The sequence below is a fragment of the Jatropha curcas genome, chromosome 10 (genome assembly GCF_041381405.1).
Source record: "Jatropha curcas cultivar XTBG-Jc1 chromosome 10, XTBG_Jcur_1.0, whole genome shotgun sequence".
NCBI classification, from domain to species: domain Eukaryota; kingdom Viridiplantae; phylum Streptophyta; class Magnoliopsida; order Malpighiales; family Euphorbiaceae; genus Jatropha; species Jatropha curcas.
The window spans coordinates 18,235,226-18,243,466 of record NC_143160.1 but is presented as its reverse complement, the minus strand read 5'-3'; positions in this window follow the sequence as shown (position 1 = coordinate 18,243,466).

Sequence of the window (8,241 nt, the reverse complement as noted above, 5' to 3'; positions counted from 1 at the left end):
TCCCTGAGACCTGAAAAATTACATTTTGGTCTCTGAGACCTAAAAAATTACATTTTGGTCCCTAAGACTTTAAAAATTCACATCTTGGCCCCTAAGGCCCTAAAATTCCCATTTTGGCCCCTAAGGCCCAAAAATTCCCAATTTGGCCCCAAAGGCCCAAAAATTCACATCTTGGCCCCTAAGGCCCTAAAATTCCCATTTTGGCCCCGAAGGCCCAAAAATTCCCATTTTGGCCCCAAAGGCCCAAAAGTTCACATCTTGGCCCCAAAGGCCCAAAAATTCCCAAATTGGCCCTAAAGGCCCAAAAATTCACATCTTGGCCCCTAAGGCCCAAAAATTCCCATCTTGGCCCCGAAGGCCCAAAAATTCCCATTTTGGCCCCGAAGGCCCAAAAATTCCCATTTTGGCCCCGAAGGCCCAAAAGTTCACATTTTGGCCCCAAAGGCCCAAAAATTCTCATTTTGGCCCCAAAGGCTCAAAAACTCACATGTTGGCCTCAAAGGCCCAAAAATTCACATTTTGGCCCCTAAGGCCCAAAAAAAAAAATTCTTTGAGAACTTAGGGCCTTTTGAAAAGTCGAGGTGTCCAGCCCTAAGCACTCTCCCTTACATATCACATCCTATGGGGTCCTATCCTAGGTGTCCTAGCCTATCAACGCTACCCTACATTGTTTGGTCATACCACCCCACATCACAAGGGTCAAGTCCAAATACCTTGCCCTTACACTACCCTACCTCACACTATTTCACATACCCTATGAAAACACCTTACATAGGATAGTCTAATCGTTTTGACTATGTCCTTTCACAGGTACCCCTCCAAAGACCACCTGTACCCGAAACACCAACTGAGCTATCACCCACAAGTCCAACAACCCCGACTGCACCAATGGCATCACTCACTGACATCCAACACCTCATCGAACAACTGGAAGCCATAATGGAGGCTAGAATGAATGAGGCATTGGCTGCCCAGAGGACTGCCCTAATAGCTGAGCTAGGCGGTGGTAATGGAAATGGGGTTTCCGCAGGGGAAGTGGACCTACTACCTCTAATCAGGGTCCTGCTGCTGAACCAACAAACCCTGCCCTTAACTTGGATGACATGCCCTCCAGAACTGCTTCTGAGCTGGAAGCTCAGAAAATGAGAGAAAAATTGGAACTCTTGGAAAGGTCAATCACTGCCCTTAAAACACACAAGGAAGTGGTGGACATGGACTCCTTGTCCTTGTTCCCCGAAGCGAGACTGCCAACAAAATTCAAAATGCCCAACATGGATAAGTTTGACGGAACCACTTGTCCCAAAACGCACCTGAAAATGTATGTGGGTGCCCTCAACCCGTTTGGCCTGAACAGCGAGCTCCTTGCTCAGTTGTTTCAGCAATCTTTGACTGGTGCTGCATTAAGATGGTTGGTAAGCTTAGATCGTTCCAAAATGAAGAATTGGGAGGAGATATGCAATGCTTTCAACACGCAGTACCATTATAATATCGAAGTGGATGTTACCCGGAGGGAGCTGGAAACCACTAAACAAAAGAACAATGAGCCTTTCTCCTCGTTCCTTTCGAGGTGGAGAGCCAAAGCTGCTCAAATGATCAACCGACCCTCTGAACAGGAACAAGTTGACATAATAATCAAGAATTTACTTCCTGTCTACCAGTCACAGCTTCAAACACAGTACTTGCCTACGTTCCAATCGCTCATTGCAACTGCAACTAAGGTGGAAGACTTAATCCAGTTGGGTCAACTCAAAGAAGACTCGTACAAGAAGCAGAATCATGCTGAACTTTGAAAAACCGTCTACAAGACCTGGTTGACAATGGGTCCATCATCCCCAAGAGCAAACTAAACATCAACCAATCCCTTGCCTAACCATGGGATTAATGCAAAAAAAAAATTGCTGAACAAGAATCGTTCGATCCTTTCGAACTTTTCTTAGAAATAAATGAAGTTTGTGCCTGAGAAGGTTGAGATCAAGCCTCCAAAAGAACAAAGGAATTGTTCAAGACCAACAACAACATGCCTGATCGATTGAATCATCGAGAAAAACAAAGTCACTACAGTCAATCCAATCCTAGTCCATCACAATCCACCTAGAGTCTATCTTTTAGGGTCTAGTTCTTTCTTTTCATTTTCATTTCCATTCAAGTTTTTTTTCATTCAGTTCAAATGTGTAAATCTAAGTGTCTTTTGTACATAGATTTTATCTTATTAATAAAAAGGGACCAGTTTACGTTCCAATCATGTTTATACTCTTTCCCTATCCTTTCCTGTGAAAGCAAAAAAAAATCGAAAAAAATAATAAAAAATTAAAAAAAAATGATGATAAAAAAAAATAATAAAAATTGGCAAAGAAAAATGCATTCATTTGCTTTGCATCAATCAAAGCTGGGGGCATCCTAAGAAGCACCATCAAAGGGGAAGTTTTGAAGGGTAATTATGGAAAGGATCCAGCAAAGGGCACGCAAGACTTCAAATAGTACTGAGGCAAAGCCGATTGAAGGGGTTAGGGCCAGAATGGTTTCTCCGAAAACCCAGGAATGGAAGATGCTCCGACAAAGAGGTGTCTGAATTTTGAGCTTAAAAGCGACAGAATAAAGAAGTTATGTTTGGAATTGGGTTGGGTCTGCACGAAGTCGCAATGCTATCCATACACTACTCAAATCATCTCAGAATCAAGTTGCCTCGAAATTCTTTATGGAGAGGCTGCTTCTAAGCAAGCAAAAGGAAAAACGGGACAAAAGGAACCCCTGGTCAAAAGGAAGCAAACAAGCAAAAGAAAAAAACGGGTCAGAAGGAACTTCTGCACAAAAGAAAGAAATCAAGGACAAAGCTACAGGAAATCAAGTTGTCAAAAAACGGGTCAACTGCAAGCTCTCCGTTAAATTCAAGCCCATCAAGGGTAGATGACAAATCATTTCAGCCATAAGACCAAGCGGCTGCTCACATTTTGAAAAAGCAAGTTAAAAGAAGCAGTCATTTCCACAAATTGAATGACAACAAACACCTTGAAAAATCAAGCGCCAAGCATGGCACAAGTACAAGTGTCCTTATAAACAAGGATCATTTCTCAAGGAAGAGTCTCCTCAAAATTCCTTATGGAGAGGAGAACCATTGAGGAAATAAGTTTCAAATTCAGAGGAAGATAAAGTTCAAGAAAAGGAATCAAATTAACCTCAAGAATTCAAACATGGCGAAGCCACAAACTCAAAGCATAAGAGCTTCTTCAACACTCAAGCCACTCAAGTTGCCACCACAATGTGGGTATTCAAAACTCTTTGTTATGAATACAAGTCATATTTCAATCAACCAGTGGTAAAACCACTACAATAACAAAGTCAGATCCGCCTAGGGTCATCATTATCATACGAGCTCGAGTCAATAAGTTGATTCAATTTCAAGCCGGGAAGGAATCCCGCGAAGAAATCAAGCCAGAAATGAATTCTGCATCAACATCAAGTTGGGAATGAATCCTGTAAAGACATCAAGCCGGGAAGGAATCCCGCGAAGAAATCAAGTCAGAAATGAAATCTGCATCAACATCAAGTCGGGAAGGAATCCCGCAAAGACATCCAGTCGGGAATGAATCCCGCAAAGACATCAAGCCGGGAAGGAATCCCGCGAAGAATCAAGTCAGAAATGACTTCTGCATCAACAATCAAGTCGGGAATGAATCCCGCAAAGACATCAAGCCGGGAAGGAATCCCGCGAAGAAATCAAGCCAGAAATGAATTCTGCATCAACATCAAGTCGGGAATGAATCTCGTAAAGACATCAAGCCGGGAAGGAATCCCGCGAAGAAATCAAGTCAGAAATGAATTCTGCATCAACATCAATTCGGGAAGGAATCCCGCAAAGACATTCAGTAGGGAAGGAATCCCGCAAAGACCTCAAGCCGGGAAGAAATCCCGCGAAGAAATCAAGTCAGAAATGAATTCTGTGTCGATATCAAGTCGGGAAGGAATCCCGAAGAAATCAAATCGGAAATGAATTCCACAATCAGCATTAAGGCGGAATTGAATTTTGCCCCAACAGCAAGTCGAAAATAAATTCTGCACCAAGACGGAAAGAAATTTCGCACTAACATCAAGTCGGAGATGAATTCCGCACCAGCCGAGCACGAAGTTCGCATCCCAGAAGGAACTACGAAATACCTGATTCTCCCCATCCCTCGAAGAGCTCTTGGAGATACGTAGGCAGCCATAAAGGCGCGGTCACAAACATAAGCTTGCATCATAAATAGCATTTTCTCTTTGCCAATATAAAAAAAATAAAAAATAAAATAAAAAAAAGAGAAGAAAAGAAAAAGAAAAGCTGAAGTTGAAAATCCGAAAGGACGGCTTCAGGCAAGAATTGAGCCCGCTAGGCTGAAAACCCAAAAGGGCGGTCTAGGCAAAAGTTAGGGCAAAGAGCCTGCTAGAGTCAAAAACCCGAAAGGGCAGCTACTAGGCAAAAGTTAAGGCAAAAAGAAAAAAAGTGCTTTCAAAGGTCTTCTCGGGAGTATATAAATCATTTTTTCCAGGAACCACTGAATTCCTTCGAGTCAAAATTCACTACAAGAAAAATTTGAGTCTCTAAATCAAGTCTCTAAAATCAAGTCTCCATCACCAGTGGTCATTCCACAACGAGTCACAAAAATCGAGTCATTCTCAAAAAAAAAAAAAGGTTCGTTTTGAAAGCGTCATTCTTTGAGTCATTCCTCGAAAAGAAAGAGAGAGAGGAAAGTGTCAATTCAATCCCCGGGGTTTCCAAAACAACCCTAAAAAAAAAATGTCAAACATAATCGTTGAGAGGTAATTCTTTAATACCTCGTCTCCACTCGGACCATCGTTTCTTCGATCCTCTCAAACGAGCGATGTCATCCACATTGTTCGTTTCCTCGAGTCATATAAGTGGCTTTGTTCTCTTTGATTCCTCAATCGATTGGACAAGTACAACACCAATGTCTTGAAGTATTTCATGGTCAGCACCATTCTGGGGGCAAGAAGTGATAAGAACCTTCACCATTCTCCCATCACAGAAGTAATCACGGAATTTTTAGTCTTTCATTAAGAAGAAATTCTACTTCAGCTAATAAGGGCATCAATTCTCTCAAGCAGGGGGCAAGTGTTATAAAAAAAAAACATACACAACCCAGGGTGGAACCCAACCATCATCAATCTCTTTTACACAAACCCAGGGTAGAACCCGGTTAATGGTTAACCTTTTCTTTCACAATAAAACCTAGGGTGAAACCCTAACCAATAACCAACCATTTTTCATCCAAAACCAAGCCATTGGATCATCTCGACTTTAGGTAGACCCTTGGTTCTCAAAGAAAAAAAAAACAAAAATAAAACAAATCTCTTTTCAAGCCCTCTAAGAGGCAAAATCTCTTTTCAAGCCCTCATTAAGAGGCAAAACATCTTTCTAAGTCCTCTAAGAGGCAAAACATCTTTCCAAGTCCTCTAAGAGGCAAAACATCTTTTCAAGCCCTCATTAAGAGGCAAAACATCTTTTCAAGCCCTCATTAAGAGGCAAAATATCTTCTCAAGTCCTCTAAGAGGCAAAATCTCTTTTCAAGTCCTCTAAGAGGCAAGACATCTTTTCGAGCCCTCATTAAGAGGCAAAATCTCTTTTCAAGCCCTCTAAGAGGCAAAATCTCTTTTCAAGCCCTCATTAAGAGGCAAAACATCTTTCCAAGTCCTCTAAGAGGCAAAACATCTTTTCAAGCCCTTATTAAGAGGCAAAATATCTTCTCAAGTCCTCTAAGAGGCAAAATCTCTTTTCAAGTCCTCTAAGAGGCAAGACATCTTTTCGAGCCCTCATTAAGAGGCAAAATCTCTTTTCGAGCCCTCATTAAGAGGCAAAATCTCTTTTCAAGCCCTCTAAGAGGCAAAATCTCTTTTCAAGCCCTCATTAAGAGGCAAAACATCTTTCCAAGTCCTCTAAGAGGCAAAACATCTTTTCAAGCCCTCATTAAGAGGCAAAACATCTTTTCAAGCCCTCATTAAGAGGCAAAATATCTTCTCAAGTCCTCTAAGAGGCAAAATCTCTTTTCAAGTCCTCTAAGAGGCAAGACATCTTTTCGAGCCCTCATTAAGAGGCAAAATCTCTTTTCGAGCCCTCATTAAGAGGCAAAATCTCTTTTCAAGCCCTCTAAGAGGCAAAATCTCTTTTCAAGCCCTCATTAAGAGGCAAAACATCTTTCCAAGTCCTCTAAGAGGAAAAATCTCTTTTCAAGCCCTCATTAAGAGGTAAAATATCTTTTAAAGTCCTCTAAGAGGCAAAACTTCTTTTTAAGTCCTCAAAGAGGCAAAAACATCTTTAAGTAACAAACATAAATCCATGCATTTGATCATTTCATTTCATAGAAAAAAAACAACGGCAGGGTTTCCTCCTCTGCCCATCCTCAAAATTTGCTCCTTCAGACAGCCACTGGCTCTCATAAATCATTTTTATGATAGCCAGTGGGGGGCAACTGTGAATACTCAAATTTTGAGGCTCAAAAAGCCAGTTTTCCCGACCGCGGCGGTGGCGGCCGCCTTTAAAGGCGGCGGAGCCGCTACCGCCGCCGGCGGCAGCGGCTGCAGTCGCATGTGAATACCCGTTATTTTGAGGCTCGAAGAGCCAATTTTCCCGGACTGCAAACAGTCCGACCGGACCTAGGGCCATTTTAGAAGTTCACCGAAAATATGCCAATATGGTACTTGAAATGTCCGAAAAATTACGAGGATCACAGAACTGGTCCCGGAATATTTTTTGGAGGCCCGGAACTCCCGAAAAAGCTCCCGGAGTGTTAAAGTAGCAAAACCCCCAGGCACGGCGGTCCAGCCGCTGGCTTCCGGCGGCCCGAGCCGCCGAGCCCCGGCGGCCCAACCGCCTGACACCGGCGGCCCGAGTCGCCAATCGCAGGCGGCCCAGCCGCCGGCCTCCGGCGGCCCAGCCGCCGAGCCCCGGCGGCCTGGCCGCCGAAACCGTCCTTTTTTTATTATAAATAGTGGCCCCGGGCTTTCGGTTTTGGGCACTCAGTCTGTGTTGACGGACGCTCCTTCTCCCCTACGCTCCTTGCGATTCTTTTACTGCTTTTTCTGCATTTTTAATTTAGTTTTTATTGCTTTCTTATTGTGATAATTGGTCACTTAAATTAAATTAAAATTAATTAAAATTCCCTTAACGAGGAGCTTAACCTGGAGTTAAGAAGTGGCCGTCGATTAAATCAGGTACATGAACTAAACTCTGCCTATTTAATTTTAGCACTTCATGCATGCTTCTTTTCTACTCCTAATAACTCTACAACTGCATAAATGCATTCACATCACAATTAGGCAAATAAACTGCCTCAATTAAATATGATTAAGCTTTAATGCCCGGTTAATCAATAATCGTGGTATTAAGCTTAAATCCGACAATATCGGCTAAAAGGACCTAGTTAATCAATAACTACGGTTAATTGCCTTTATTTCGAACAGCCTGGCTTAAGTCCAATTAATCAATAATTGTGGCTAAAAAGCCTTAATCAATCACGTTTTGGCAACAAATTGCCTATAATTAAATCAACCACATTTTGGCAACAAATTGCCCACGGTTCAATCAATTTTTGGCAAACAAATTGCCTATAAATTAGATTAACCACTTTTTAGCGACAAATCGCTTAAATCAGAAGCTTTGGCAAAATGCGTTAGAATTAATCAATCTTTTGGCTGAAAGCCGTCAAACAGTCATTTTGGCGACAATCGCCTAAATCACATCAACTTTTGGCAACAATTGCCTAAATCCATTCTTTTTGGCTAAAAGCCTTCACATAATCAATTTTGGCGACAAATGCCCAAATTAATCAAACTTTTGGCAACAAATTGCCTAAATCAAACTTTTGGCTAGAAGCCTTCAAATACCAACTTTTGGCACAAATGCCTTAATCACTTTGGCGACAAATCGCCCAACAAAACACCTTTTGGCAATAATAAGCCCAAACATCATTTTTTTTGGCAAACTAATTGCCTAGATCAATCCTTTTGGCTAAAAGCCATTAAAATCAACATTTTTGGCATCAAATGCCTAAAAATCAATCAATTCTTTGGCAAAATGCCTAAACAAAATGCACAAAGAATACACACACTCATGCATAAAGCATCCCCATTCAAAGCCCTCTAAAAGAGGCCTATCGAACTACGTCGACTTTGATCTTCCATTCAAACGGAAGTACGTAGGCACGTTTGGGATTTAACCCCGAGCGGCAAGTCAAAATCACATAAACACTTTCA